Genomic DNA, 16,029 nt, shown 5'->3' on the forward strand with positions numbered 1-16,029 from the left:
AAATTGCTTATATCAAAATGTAAATTATCTGCTGGATTTGTGGGCACTGCAGCCTTCAAATAAAAGTGTGCAGGGATATAAGAAGAATGAGTTCAAAGGAATCTTTAGATGTGTGATGAAATGTATACTCTATTCTTTTCCCCACCCCCAAAGAAATAGTACACAGCCAAATCTTTTTTTTGCAGATAGCCTGGGGGGCATGTAGTTTAGGGTCATACATTTTAAGTTTGCTTGGATTTGAAGTGAGCCATTCAACTCCTGGTATGTCTCATTTTATAAAGGTAATTATATCCTGCTCTTCCCACCAGGCCTAGAAGGAGATATTTTACCTTCTGACCTTTTCCTCCCCCAGGTATTCTGATGTTTGAGTAGGGATGAGAATGCTAAAGCCGTCATCCCAAATTTTAATCCTATAGCAAATGAAGTAACTCCTCTCTATCAGGATTTAGAAAGATCTAACTGTACCTGTGGTAAACTCCTTTCCCAGATTACGCACCACAGGAATGACCAGGGTGCCTTACAACCATATAGTAATAAACCATTCCTTCCCACCCACTGCCCTCTGTAGGCTCCTCTTACGTTATAGTTAGGGTCATATCACCACTTGGATCAAAAGCCTTATGTGGCTTTACGCTTGGGACATTACATGTAGACTTTGCATAAACCCAGCTACCCGGCTTACCATTTAAGGCTTTCACAGTGTGGTTCCCACACACCTGATCATCCTCAACTCTCACTAGTTTCTCACTTCATCATACCAGACTTTTTGCACTTCCCTGGACAGTGCATGTGTTTTTTATGCTATTCTCTCTACAGGAATGTCTTTTTCCTATTTTTTTACCTGTTAAAGTCGTAAGCGTCCTTCAAGTTTCAACCCAATTATCACTTCCCTCAATCCCACTGTCAAAGTGATCACTCCTTCTCTATCTCTTGATATTTCACAAACACTTTTATCATGAAATCACCAGAAATACGCTACTATTTTATTTAATCCACTGCAGTTTAGAATCTATTTCTTACAACAGGTTGGGCCATACCCTAACTGACACAATGGCTCTAAAAGTTTAAGGGTCAAGTCACTGGCATTTTGAAACAAATATATCACTTGCTACTAAACTTTCTTTCACTATTCTTTCTATACTACTGATATATTTTCAACATATAATATTACTGTGCCAAGATTATCATAAATAACGTCAAGCTGGTCCTTTTATTTTGCTTCCTAGGTTGCAAATGTGGCCTGGTCTCATCACAGCTCTCTCTCTCCTGTGCCGCCACATCCATGTAACCTGATACTGTCTCCTAAATTCTGTTGTTTCGAGAAGCCTTTGAGATCATGAAGATGAAAAGGTATGTTCACTGTTCACAGTGTTCATTATCCAAGGGCTGGAAACACTGCATCTAATCCAACGTGGTGAGTAGAATCCTAGAGTCTATACAGATTCAGGGAGTATAAAGAAGGGGAGGATTCGTTCTCCCAGGTTTTGAAGGTCAGGTAGTGGTAAACCGTGAGAGTCAGGGAATGTTTCAGAGAAGGGAATGTCTGAACTGGGAAATTTCCCTTAGGATAAAAGGAGATCCAGGTAGAGGGAATATCATGTACCAAGGTACAGAGTGTAGTGGCAGCATGGGAACCTCAAGTGATTCTGAGTGGATGGCGTTTGGGAAGCAAGGAGACGCATGGCAGGATATAGGGCCAAATACACAGGCTGGAACCACATCATAAAGGGCCTGTAACTACGCCGAGGAATTCAGACTTGAATTTTTAAATTAAACAATAAACACTTAATGGTTATAATTAACATTTAATGGATCTAAGCAGAGGAGTTACAAAATTAGCTTTGTATTTGGAAGAGATTGAGACCAGAGGAAAAGACACCAATTAAAATTTCCTGGCAGGTAACCTAAGAAAGCTGAAGAGTACCAAAATTTAGACGGAGTCAAAGAAGAAGGAGAGAAAGGAACTGAACTGGGGCATATTAAAAGTAGCAACAGGGCTTCCCTGGTAGCGCAGTGGTTGAGAGTCCGCCTGCCGATGCAGGGGACACGGGTTCGTGCCCCGGTCTGGGAAGATCCCACATGCCGCGGAGCGGCTGGGCCCGTGAGCCATGGACGCTGAGCCTGCGCGTCCGGAGCCTGTGCTCCGCAACGGGAGAGGCCACAACAGTGAGAGGCCCGCGTACCGCAAACAAAAAAAAAAAGTAGCAACAGAAGGTCTTAGAGGTGGGTTGCATGTAGGGAGTATCAGAGAGGATAGCTAAGAGAAAGCCTGGCTTCTTAGATTGGGTGGCCGATGGTGGCAGAAAAAGATCCTAAGTTCATCACTGGACAAGCTGAGTTTGAGGAATCTGTGTTTACCTTTGATGTGCTCTTGCTGATCCCCCAAATGGCTTACTTTTAAAGCCATGGTGGCAATGGGGGGTTAGAAAAAATAAGGAGTAGGGAGACATGAGTCCACATAATTCCCTCATTCATTTGTTCTGATTCCAACATCCAAGCTTTTGAGATGATAGGTTTTGAAGCTACAAAAATAAACATTAATATAAAGACAAAGAATAGTTTTCCTTCTCATAATCTTCAATATACTTGTTTCTGGCTCCCAAATGTAAGTCTTTCCAATCAGTCCTCCTTCTGTTGAAGGAAGAATGGGAGAACTGGTACTTGTTAGATGTTAAAACTTTATGTAAAACTATATTTTAATTCCTACAGTAACCCTGCATAAATTGGTATGATTATCCCAGCTTCACAGATGAGAAACCCAAAGCTCAGAGAAATTCATAGACTTTCTCAAGGTTCCCCAGCCGGTAAGTGGTAGAAGCTGCATATAAATCTACAACTGTCTGGTTCTAAAGTCCATGCTGCTTTCATTACATGATGTTGACTCTTCAAGGAAAATCTTGGCTCCAGAAATCAGGTTCAGGAAAACAGTTAATTATGAGAAAACTGAAGAGTCTCTCTGTCCCTTAAGCTATAACACGCTCTAAAAAGCATTCCTGAACGAAAGCATTTCAAACTCAATTTTAGAAATGATCACACCTGTCTTATTCCATCCAAGAAATGCTTTTGATAATTTGCTGAAGCTAAATGAAAAACTATCCAATCAAATAATAAATGATCAAGCAGAAGAATGTAATAGTTATGAAAACTTCCTTCCAAATCTATGTGGAGTTTCACATCTACCAGTTGGGAGGTATTCCACCCATACTCCTTTAATTGGACAGTCAACCTGCCAAGGCTAACTTCCAAGTTTCCTCAACCCTAAGAGAGGTCTCAGTTCTAACAGAGCTGGGGTAATTGCAAAAGACAGAAGATTTCTCTTGGAATCCCTGTATTAAAAATCAAAATGCCTTTAAATCAAAAACAAATACTACTTAATTGACAGATTGCTGCATTACATTCCATAGCATTCTCTGTGCATACTTATCCTACCCAGCAAAGCACAGCAGTACCTTGCTTTTCTTCCTGGGAAACTTCAAAGTGCCCTTCAAGTGACCATGGAACGATGTAAGTGGTAAAAGAACTGCTTGGAAGGAACTTTGCATTCCCTTAATAGCTCTAACCACACTACACAACATATGTCAAAATGTTAAAGAGAACAGAAACTCCTAATGCTTTGTGCAATGTATACTGTTCCTGAGCTTTGATGTTTCTGTTTCTGCCCCTTTAGTTGTACAAAATTGTCTGTTTCTTTTTTTTTAAATCTTTTATGTCTCATTACTGACCTGTCAAACATTATTTTAACTTAAAGAGTAGCTGACGCCTTGCAGTAAACCTTGAAAAGCCCCCCGTTTAAAAACAATCTGCCTGTATGCTATACATATCTAGTATGGTTATGTTTTTATTACAAGGAACACGTCACTGAGAGAAATCTTATCCACAGGTTTTTAGGTCAGAACGAATGTAACCACATTAAGAGTCCAGACTCAGTGTCTTGCACTGACGCTAAGTGCCTGGTGTCTCAGTGGGTTAAAATGGAAATTCAGAGGCTCTGAAAAGCTTGGGGAAGTCAAAGCATCGCCACATCCTTTCAGGCCTCTTTTTCACACCCCAAATTATTCTCTTAACACCACTTTCCTATTATTCATTTTCACAGATGTGAAGTGATTACCTAACTCCTAATTTTTCTCTTTAGAATGAATGAAACATCTCACTCAGGTGTCATTTCATTTGGCTCAGTAAAGATCACTCCCCCTCCACCACCATGACCACAAGCTTCCACATTGTTTTTTTCATTGTTCTGGCAAGCGCTGACTTGAGTGCCCTTCCTTCCCCTCCCCCCTTGCCAGTTTTTGTCCCCCTCGGGGACAGACTGTTTGAAGTGTTTCCCAACAGCCTTGCTGAGGAGGACGTAAGGATGCACAGAAATGCGGTGTGACTTAGGAGCTTGAAAGATCTGGACATCAGAGGGAAGGAAGTGGGGGTCTGCATAAAAGAGGTTTTCTTCATGACTGAACTGAATGGAACTGTTTGGGAGGAAGTGATACATGTTCCCATTCATGGGTGGTAGGCTTATACTGAAAGGCAGAAGGTAGCAGGAGATACTATAATTGGACTCTCTCACAAGTGCTTAAAAGCCACTGCATTATCATCAATGGCACTTTTTCCATTTATATCCTGCAATTGTTACTCATTGTTTATAAAAATACTATAGTATTTGTCTTGTGTTTTGTTTTTTTTTTGTCATTAGGAAAATTATTTAATTGAACAAGCTGGAGCCACAATTTTCAGAATCACTCTTGTGTGATTCCCTAGAGATACCAGATAACATTCACTGAGATGATAAAAGAGGGTACTTTTTAAACAAGTCTGAATAAGGCATATACTTTGAATAAAAGTACATTGATTCTTATTAGAAACTATGGCTTAATCCATTTCCACTTAAAACTCCCCTTATTAGGATTCTGAATAGATGATTCAAAAAGATAATTTTTAATAACGGTGCCTGTATTTGAGTAATTTTCTTTAAAACTCAGTGGCTTAATTTCCCCCATTCCTAATGGCAAGAATTCTTCAGACCTCAGGATAATATCCTCGACCTTTCTAACTTTGACAACATACTCCAAAAAGATAAGCTTTGAGATCAGGGTCACTGCCTATGCTTGAATCAGATCTGAATACATTTTCTTTAACTCTCGACATCATGGAAGAAGTTTCTAAACCATTTCTCAGTATTGCTTACCATTTAAATTTGAACATTTCATTTTGAATCTACAACTTTAACATTAAAGAATTTGTCAGATGAATGCTGTACTGAGAACACAGGTCAAAAAGTTAGAAAACCTGTTTTCTAGGCCTGATTCTGTTGTGTTACCTTAACCTCTCTTAACCCCAGGACTCTCCTATGTGAAATGAGAGTGTTAGACTAAATTTCTGAGCTCTTTCTAATCTACATTAGACATTCCATCAATCAATTAATCAATCATTCCATAAAGAAACAACCTTGGAGAAAAGAGTAAAATCATATTTATATGCATGTTTTTGAAAAGTTCTAAGGTCAGGCATTTAGTTTCCCATTCATTCATTCTTCAGTCTTTTTTTTTTTTTTTTTGAGTGCTAGTATCTTTATGCTCTGAGTTATAAATATTATAACATTCCCAAAGAACTCACAATCTAATGAATTAACATTTGCATATTTTTCTTTTTATAGTCTCTCCCTTTTCCTTAGGTAATAAGAATATATTTTTAAATCAATGCTTTTTTACTTCGTACCTGCTAATGGAGGGTTTTGTTTTTTTTTTTTTTTTTGCGGTGCGCGGGCCTCTCACTGCTGTGGCCTCTCCCATTGTGGAGCACAGGCTCCGGACGCGCAGGCTCAGCGGCCATGGCTCACGGGCCCAGCCGCTCCGCGGCATGTGGGATCTTCCCAGACCGGGGCACGAACCCATGTCCCCTGCATCGGCAGGCGGACTCCCAACCACTGCGCCACCAGGGAAGCCCTAATGGAGGTTTAGATAAATAAAACCTGACTGCTTAAATAACATACGAATTTCTAACTATTTGATAAACTAATTATATCCCTGAAAAATTTAATTGTGGATTGAAGAGGAGTGGATATATTAGTGATTTTTAGAATATCAGTTAAATTTTTAATTTTTTGTTCTTTATCTCTCAAACGTACAAATATTCAACCACACGTGCACAGAGAATGTTTCATGGATTCCCAAAGGTCCTTTCTTCCAGAGTCCCTTTCCTCTCATCCTCTTTTTAATGTCCATCTTTATATTTTTAAATCTATATAAATGTACCCAGGGAATTATAAATTGATTTATTTTTGCTCTTTCCTATAAATATGTCCAATTAGTTAATTTTATGATTATTAAGTATCAATTGCTTCTGACATAGGTGACTTAACCTACATTATTCTTACATTTTTCTGTTGGAGATTTTTCCCCCACAGGAAATTGCTCAGGGTGTACTTCACATGTTGTATATCCATAACATACTAATAAATTTGGTTCTCTCTTGCTCCTTCATAATTATTGTGCCTCAACTGTAACCTTATTAATTTGAACACCTTCCGTTTTCACTTACTTCTCTTTCTTGAACTCTAGATAAACTTCTAGAAAACAATCAAAACATTTGTTTCCCTTTCATTTTCCAATTTTAAAAAATGAGACAGTAGGCATGTCATAAAATCCCCAGACAGGAACTCACTGACAACAGGAAGAAGGCACTGCATGTTTTCCATAGTCTGTAAGCGACTAAAGATGTTCTATGTTACACCTAGTTGGGAGGTGCCTCGGTCTGACAGGGCAACATTGCTGAGAATGCAGAAACAAAAGTTAATTTTGATTAAAATAACCACAAGTTGATAGAATTTAAGATTTTAAGGAAGATTAGAGGGAAGCAGAAAATAGCTAAAGAAAATTAATGTTAACATGGTTTGAACAGCCTTGGAAAATAACACAAAAGATGCACTAAGTAATATACTAGTGACCTGATTATCAGCACATTCTAGAGCTGTATGTGGAACCCAGAAGGTCTAAGAGCCTGAAGACAGTACACCAACCTCCCCACAGAGCCTGACTGCTTACAATGCTGTGCTGATGTTTTGTATCCAACTCAGTAAACAAGCACAATTCCTGACATAATCAAAACACAACCTTGTTTTTGTGTCCCACTGTCCCTTTAAAATGTATTCAGTGGTGGCAATCTCCTGACCTGAGGAAACCTTGAGAAATCACATGCCTTTAACAATCATGTTCACGTTCAGGTGTCAACAGTTTTAAGATCACTCTAAGTTGCAAACACGGGTTCAGTTTGGTAAGTAAAATGCCATATCCTATATAATATAATTCTAAACTTCAAGTAGTATTAAATATTCTCTCCTTTCCAGCTGGCTGGAAACTGTGGCATCAACCAAGGATGGGTGGTCAGTTTTTTATTTGCTTCCCTCTTCGCTCTCACCCATTTGCACCCTCTTCCAGGTCTCCTCAGACTGTCCACTCCTCACAGACTCTTGCTGTTAGAGTCTCTCATCCTCCCTTTGCAAGAAGATTCAAAACAGCTCCTCTCTTGCATGGGTAGCACACATCTGGTTCACTGAAAACACTTCGTTTGCCCCACACTCAATAGAAGTGGGCTGCAATCCAAACAGAATATGTTTCCCTTTCTCTGCATGAATTAGGCATCTTCTAATGATGCCTCTTAACCATAGGGAACATATTTCAGGCTTCTGAATGATCCTATGGAAGCCACATCTCACTAGGCTTGAGATGAAGGAGGTAGTACCCTGACTGCTCCCCTCTTTGGGGTAAATAGGGACTGACAAGCAGCAACAGCACTGTGTAAAGACTGATCTTCCCCTCTCATCACTTTTTTTACATTCCTCAAGGGTTTTAACGTTATCTAAACTGGTTCTAGGTCATCTATTGGGAAATTTCCTCCTCATAAGCTAACATAAGCTACTGTGATACCTTGGTCAAAATATACATTCTTACGTCCAATTTCAAAGTCACGAACAGGGCTTCCGTCCTTGGAAGTCAGCTTGTTTGGTTCCATCAGTTTACATGGAGGGAGCAGCACTTGTTAGTGGCTTTACACCAGGGTTAGCAAGCTCAAGTTCTTCTCCCAGAGCTGGGAGCATGGGTGAATGACCCTGGCTGGGTGGGAACTGCAGTATATTAGGAGAAGTTACCTGTCCAAAGACATAGATGCCTCTTGGCCACTGTTAGTGCAATGATACCAGACATTCTAATTTTTCAAGAAAAGTGGAAAATGCAAATTTTTATATGCCATCTCCATTGTATAAATGTAGGCTTAAAATGTTCTAAGAACTTTGTTCAGGCCTCACACTAAAAGATTAATGGGCTGGGTTCTGATAGAAGACCAGCAGTTTGTGACTTTTACAATGGGCTGTACCCTCAACTATACCCAGCTGTTCATGTTCTTGGTGACCAGATGCTCAGGTGAGAGTAGGGCAGCTGAGCAACTCCAACTCCCACTCTGTCCTGACAATAAAGCTCAAGGTAGAAATGGGGTGTTCTCTTCATATACAAATAATACAAACAGTTAAGACACTCTCAGTGCCAAGCTGGAAGAGGGTGGGATGGTGGATAAACGTACTTTTGCTGTTCATGGTGGGAGCTATTTTACACCTTCCTTGGGCATTTACAAACAGCCAGAGGAATCAAACAAGCAGAACAGGTTTCCTTTAATCACACTAAACCTGGACTAAGCATACTCCTCTTCCTGCTTTGCTTTGACTTTTCAAATGTTGGTGGTGATATGTGTTGATGGTCATTATCTACCAGGGGGATTAATCCCCACTGGACAGTTGCATTTGCAACCTAAATTTAAAACATTTTTTTCCGATGCTTTGAACCAACGATCTCATGCTGCTGAATCTTAGGTGCCCTCCTAAGAACCTCAAATGGAATATTATATTATGTACAGAAACAGACTTCCCTATTACCACTACCACCCCCTCAACATACATACGCACACGTGTGCGCTTGGAGAAAAAGTGATATTAAAGCAACGCTGCAGCAGCTGTGGGTACAATGGGTTCATTTTACTATTGTCTCCTTTTGTCTATGTTGACATTTTTATAAAAAAATATTGAAAATGCAGTAGAAACTTGGTTATAACAAATAACTTCCAATGTAATCAGAATATTAGATTATTGGGCATAAATAATTTTTTATTTATAGTTAAACTCATGATATTATAATCACCTTGCCATGAAAATTGCATTGAATATCTAGTGTTGAATTATTACCCCAAAACAAATGCTTACATAACTACCCACTTTCTACTGGTTTACAATTCAATAGACACAGACACAAAGTAACTTTAATTTTATGTGTTTTGGTTTACTATTACTATTGATAAGAAGAACGGTTTCATGAATTTTTTCAAGGGTATGTCCTACTGTCCACCTAATATTTCATTATTTTAAAATGCAGTGTAGTGCCTGGGAGGAAGTAGGGACTGAAAAATGTTTATTAAATAAAAAGTGAATAAAAAGTAGCTAAAATGGAGTACTAATACTATACATTGACTCCTTACCTTAGGTTAGTCTGAGCTTAGAGTGTAGGAAAGTGCATCTCGTGGTTATTGATTACATGCTTTGAAAGTTACCATAAATACCACATACATATACACACATATATAATACAGACATTGAATATATGTAAAAAGACTTCTTTGCCAACTTAGTTCTAAAGAGTTAAATTTTGTTTAGATGTATTTACAATGTAAAATCAAACTGTTTGAAGTCCAAATTCCTAATCTTTACCACTGTGTGCTAATTTATAGCACTGAATTTGTAATGTTTGAGGAAACATTGCACATTTGAATGACACATACCTAAACAATAAACTAAAATTTTATATCTTCATTTCTACTACTTGGCTAGTAAGATTTCTTCAAATTTGGGGTATTGAAGGGTAAGATATTTTTTATTAGAGTCAGAAAATAGAAAGGAGGAAACTCTAGCCGAAGTGTTATCACATTAAAAACAGACCCAGTCCTTTTGATTTTTCTCTATTTTTTCCTTCAAGCAAATCAAAGATGCCTTACCTACTTTAAGAGATCAGACTGCCTGAGATCTGTTTCATTTAAGAACCAGACCATTTAGGAGGTACCAGAAATACATCTTCATTAGCAGCCACTTCAGGAAATAAGGAGATGCCAATGATAATATATTATTTGAAAGCTATGAATACTAGAGATATTCAAGAAAGTCTGGTTAACAAGCATTGTAGAAGGGGATATACGTATTTGTTAAAGCCAAAACACTTTTTCCAGAAAGATATTTTCCACTTTAAGAGAATAACTTGTATGTTCATAGTAAAACCACCAAGAGCCAGGAATTTTCCAATTCATTTGTCATTATAGGAAATGGGGTTCTTATTGCCATCCAAGAAATTTTGCTGATGGGCAATATTTTCTGCTGGACTGCGTCCCAGGAAATGGTCCTCTAATTTATTCAGGAAGAAAAACTTACGTATAAAATATCGGCCAAAAGCCGGTATCTTATTGGTCCTCTTTCAAAGATAGCATAAATAAGGCGAATATGGTCTCTGTTCAAAAGGGACAATAACACTCTATGATTTTTATGGCGTTCTCTTTCAAAGACTTCAAAGCCTCTGATAAATAACATGGCATAAGCCATTCCATAGACAGGAGACAGATAAGGGAAAAAATACCATTCTCCTTACTTCATGGGCATAAAATCTGAAAAGATGAAAAGAGAAGCGACTCCAAGCCAGGCTTCTCTTCAGTTTAAAAAAAAAAAGCACCATATAAATCTAACAGAATGAATCAACCACCATGTGCCTAATTTGTGTAAAACTACTTATTTACTTTGATAATTTTGGCAAAAACAAATTGTTTCCTTGAATTTCCATTTCCCCTGTAGCTATGTTCTCCAATCCAGCCTCCAGACTGCCTACCAAGGTTTCTAAAACACAATCTGGTTCTCTCATTATCTTAATTAAAATGGATCCACATGGTCTGCACTGAATTAACTACAGGATCCACTGCGTAGCATTTTTCAATTTATGCCGCTCTTCATTCATTCATTTATTCAATCAATATCTCTCCCTACACTCTAATCATACTAAGATGCTCAATATTACTTGCACAATGTGATACACTTCTTTCGTTCCTTATCCCATTTCTCCTACTGGAAATGTTTTTACTCTGTTCATCTGACAAAAGAAAATTCTAATTCATACCAAGATGAAATTCACACATTTTGCACCTTGAGAATCAATTCTTGAATATTTTATCTGAGAAAACAAATCATTTCTTCCTCTGTGCTTCCGTAACAATTTATTCAGACCATCATTAAAATACATATTCCATTATAATTAGTTGAATGTGTTTGTTTCTTTGACTGGATATCAGGGACCATGGCTTATTCATATCTGCAACTTACTGCACCCAAATGTTGCCTGGAAACTCAATGGGCATTTGTTAAATTGAAATAAATTAGATATAGATACTTATAGAATCCACTATTTCTTCAACATTGAGATTTTTGACATCAGTAGTGTGTCTACATCTCTGTACTAGGAGGTGTGAGCATTCATGGCATATAAAGGAGAGAGGTCTTAACTTGGAATTGCTTATAATTAGAAGGGAAGACAAGTAGATATCAATAATGCAATTCTACATCCAGTGTAGTAGTTATGTTGAAACCTGATTCAAATAGAGACCTTGTTCTTACTATTATTCCACATTACCAATTAAGAAATTTTTATATTCTTCTGAGGCTAACATCATTCTTTCTAAATTAATTCTCCATTTGTAGAAAATGAAATATTTCCCCAGTTTTAGCACCTATACTGAGGTTCTCTGTTTCAAATAATGTTGGTTATCAATATGGATTCTGTGACTTATATATGTGTCTCTTACTGACGAATTCAGAGAGTGAGGCAGGATTAACCTATTTTACTATAACTGCTCTGAGGCACTGAGATGTTTCTAAGAGCACGAAGCTACAAGTCAAACAATTTTGAATCTCTAAATGAATCTTCATAGCCAGACTACTAAATTTTACTCATTCCATCAAAGAGGGATGGATGATTTCACGCCTTGAGAGTGGTTGTGACTTTATACCTGAGTCACTCTTTAAAACAAGTTTTCCAGGATGAATAGGACAAATGAATACTTTTGTAAAACTCGTTGATTCCTCAATGACTATCCTGTGGAAAATCTGTTCTAAAGTAATTCTGATCTGCATGCAAATACTGTATGTGGTATACAGTCGAAAGTAGAGTAAATGGGCTAATGTGACCTTTCTTTGAGATGCATCTGGGACAACTGATAGAACTAATTGAGCTTTCTAAACTCTATAGAGTGGTTTATGTTACTAAGGATCTCTGGCTTTAATGCTGAGCTTTATTTGTCAAAAGGCCAATGAAATAACCATATTGAATCCAAAGCATTCCAGGTCATTTCTGTAAGAAAGCACACAACCTGCTGCTGTGGTATATAAGGAAGTTTGGCCCATTTACCTTTAGATATAAACAATAGAATTTCCTTAGATAAATGGGATGCAATGTGAGTTCTATGCTCTGATATGTAAAGAATGGTTAATTATAGAAGCCAACAAGTTCTAGGAGAAATATCATTTGGAACATCAATATATGGGCCACATGCCAAATGATATTTTTACTCTGCTAGAACATGCTTAGGTGTCAACATAAGGAAGGAAAAATAAAATGGTGTGTACGATTGTGCAGGAACTTTACATTTCAGAGACACGATAGGAAAAGAAATACATCTCAAGAGACAACTTCAGAAAAAGGGGTGATTTCTGAGTCTTTCCAAATTTCCAGAAGACTGTGAGACAAATTTTTTCTACAAATACAAAATTCACTGAGGATCTCAGGAAGAGGCAATGAAGCAGCTTGGAGGAGGAATTCTCAGTCTGCTCAGTAAATCTGCTAAGTTTGTAAATCTACTGAGGTCTCCAGAACATGTGTAGCCCATTCTAGATCTAGTAAACAGAATGATAGAATGTCTTTTATATATTTATTTTTGCATTAATTTAGAAGAAAACACAGATGCAATAAGAGTCCCACTTACGTACATACCTTTAATATTGTCTTTCGGCTCAAATGAGACAGATTTGTAATAGCAAACAACAGTTCATTTTTACTAAGTACGTATCACTTGTTCTTCATATACATTAACTACTCAAACAGTCTCATGGGGAAACATGGATACTTATAACTGCTCATAAGAAAAAGCATGTTTTACATAAATTATTACACTAAAGAAGACATATATATATACACTATATATATATATATTATAGCATATAAGGAACACAAGAGGATGCATTTGGAGTCAAAGAACATAATACATTTTGTATCTTTCATAATTTTTCTATAGAGCAGTACAAGCAAGAAATTATTTTTCAGCTCTTCCCTCTCAGTGATTGATTTTAAAATAAGTTTAGCTTGCCTCAGTGCTGGTCACAGTTATTTGCAGGGTTTTTCTTATGTCATATCCTTAAAACGTGCTAAAATTGATTTCATTCTATGCAAAGATTATTTTGGTACATTTCACATGTATCCCAACCTCCAGTGACATTTAGTTATCATTAAATGACTACAGTGGATGGAAAATGAGAAAGGGGAAACATTCCAGTTCTTATGCATTCACTCAGAAGTCTTCAACTCCTTTAGAACCAGGACCCATTTTCTCCATTAACAGAACAATAGCATTCTTAGGCTTGAAAAATAAAAAGTATATAGATCTTTAGCAAAAGAGTTGGAAAGCTACAGTATTTCTGAAACAAGGTATCATTAATTATACATTCCATCTCAAACTCCATGCCAATTTTCTCCTTGACAAACTACAGATAGATATTTCTTGGCTCAATATTTTATATAAGAAATAATAGATTTGGGGCAAGATTATCCTATAAAGGACCAATGTTACAAACTTGGTTGAATCTTGTCCTTGTGACCAAGTCTATCCAGAATAACAAACTTTGGTTGAGTTTTACTCAGCCTTTTACTTTGGGCAAAAACTAATGGTCAATATCTGCTAAGTGATTTCCTGGTACTGGTCCTGGTGCTCTATACAGATCTGCTGGCAAAGCCACAGCTCTTTTGGGAGAGTAAAGATTGGGAGAAATGGCCTACTAGCTAATCAAATAATTTTAAAGAACAGAAAATCTTTCTGTGTTTTAATTCCACCCATTTTCTTTTTACACATTTCATTGGTTTGTTTGATCACTACAAATATGTCTGATATTGAGAATAGAATGTTCCTTCTATATGCTTACAACATGGTTATGACTATCAGGACTCTTAAGGGGAAATTGGTTCTGCTTATGAACTATTATTATCAAAGATTGCTTAAAATCATTTACTTTAAAACCAAAATTATTTGGGTCAGTTATCTTTCAAAATGTAACTGATCCTATCAACACCATATAACAAGATAATTTAGTTAGCTACACATTCATTCGTAACTAATTCATCCTGGCAGATTCACCAAGGAAGTTAGTTTCTTAAAACCAGAGGTTCCATCAGTGCATTTGCTGAGATATTTTCTTTTTCCATAGCCATAGTGGGTGGCTGGTAACTTATGTTTTGAAAATGTTCCAATCTAAATCATCTAGGTCACACTGCATGGTGAAGAACTTTAGAGACTTAATAATTCATTTTTTCACATGCTGAAAAAGACTCAGAAACTGTTTCTCAAGTAAACTCTTGGACCCACCTATTCTATTGGCCCACCTCAATGTGGAAATTGGGTGGCCATCTATTCAAGAAGTAGTGTTGGGTTTTGATCTGGTTTTCATAAAAGGTTGTCAACCCTCCTGCTCAGTTAGTTAATTTTTAAAATACAGAGTCTGTCCTTAATCAGTAACAAAGAATTATTTATTGCCAGAGAACTTACTTTCAAACTGTTTGCTAGCTAACTTCTCTCAGAAGCCATTTGAAAGGAATTTCATTTCTGGAGATTGTTTTGAAAAAAATGAAGCGTATGTCTCTCTCTAGACATCCTAATTTTTAACCCCTGAATCATGCTGTGCTATTTACTTAGCCTCTGACAAGATATTTCCTATCTTGTATTTTGACATTATCCCTTGGCTTACATTAATAGATGCCCTAAAAATGCTTTATGAAATGGGCTACTACAGTTACTCAATAATGCTATTAAAATGTCATCCACTACATAAACCAGAATCCCCTATATAAAGACCTACTCAAGGCATGGGCCTTTGTGCTTGACCTTACAAACAACTAGTATGTTTTCTCCTTAAGTGATCATATGATTCCTGCAAACTAATCACAGCTCCTTTTGCTTCAACTGCCAAGGAGCTCAGAGTTAAATTTATTAATGAAAGTATGTTATTATTAAAGTCTTTATATGCATTTCTTAATTCTAAATTTTCTATGAGTTTGCTTTTGTCTTCTGTATTTTTCATGGCCTTGGCTTTACAATTTATGCATATATTTTTGGGTTTCGTGTATATCACTGAAAGATATCCCAAAACGTTTTGTAAAAAAAAAATGGGTTCTAGCTAAAGAGAAATAAAATAATCAGATATCCCACTATATTTTAAGATACTGAAAAAGATATAAGTGGTGGGGGGGGAAGGTGAGTTAAAGCGGTAATGGAAAAATCACTAGAGCACTAAAGGTGAGTAAAATGAAGGTAGTAATTACTGAAATTAGAAGTAAAGAATATGAGGATATTACATAGTGAGATCTAAGGAGACTCTGGCAACAAGATGAAAATAAATACAGATTAAATGTAGTAAGTAAATGAAAAGAAATGTAAACTAAAAGCAGAAGTCTGCAGGCAGGAGAAGAAAAAATTGAATACTCTGACACACACAGCAGCAACAAAACCATTCAAGTAATGTGCCAACTAAACAACGCACACTGCACCTGGGCATCAACTGTGCAATATTCTGGGAACCAAAACCAGAGCAGGTCACCATCTTTCATGCCATCGTGTACATAGGTTCATAATGTATATTTTAATGAATGTTGTATTCACAACAGTTTTCAACACATCACCAAACATTTAAAATCCAGTTGTTACAAA

Source organism: Delphinus delphis, chromosome 5, assembly GCF_949987515.2.
Source record: "Delphinus delphis chromosome 5, mDelDel1.2, whole genome shotgun sequence".
Lineage (NCBI taxonomy): Eukaryota > Metazoa > Chordata > Mammalia > Artiodactyla > Delphinidae > Delphinus > Delphinus delphis.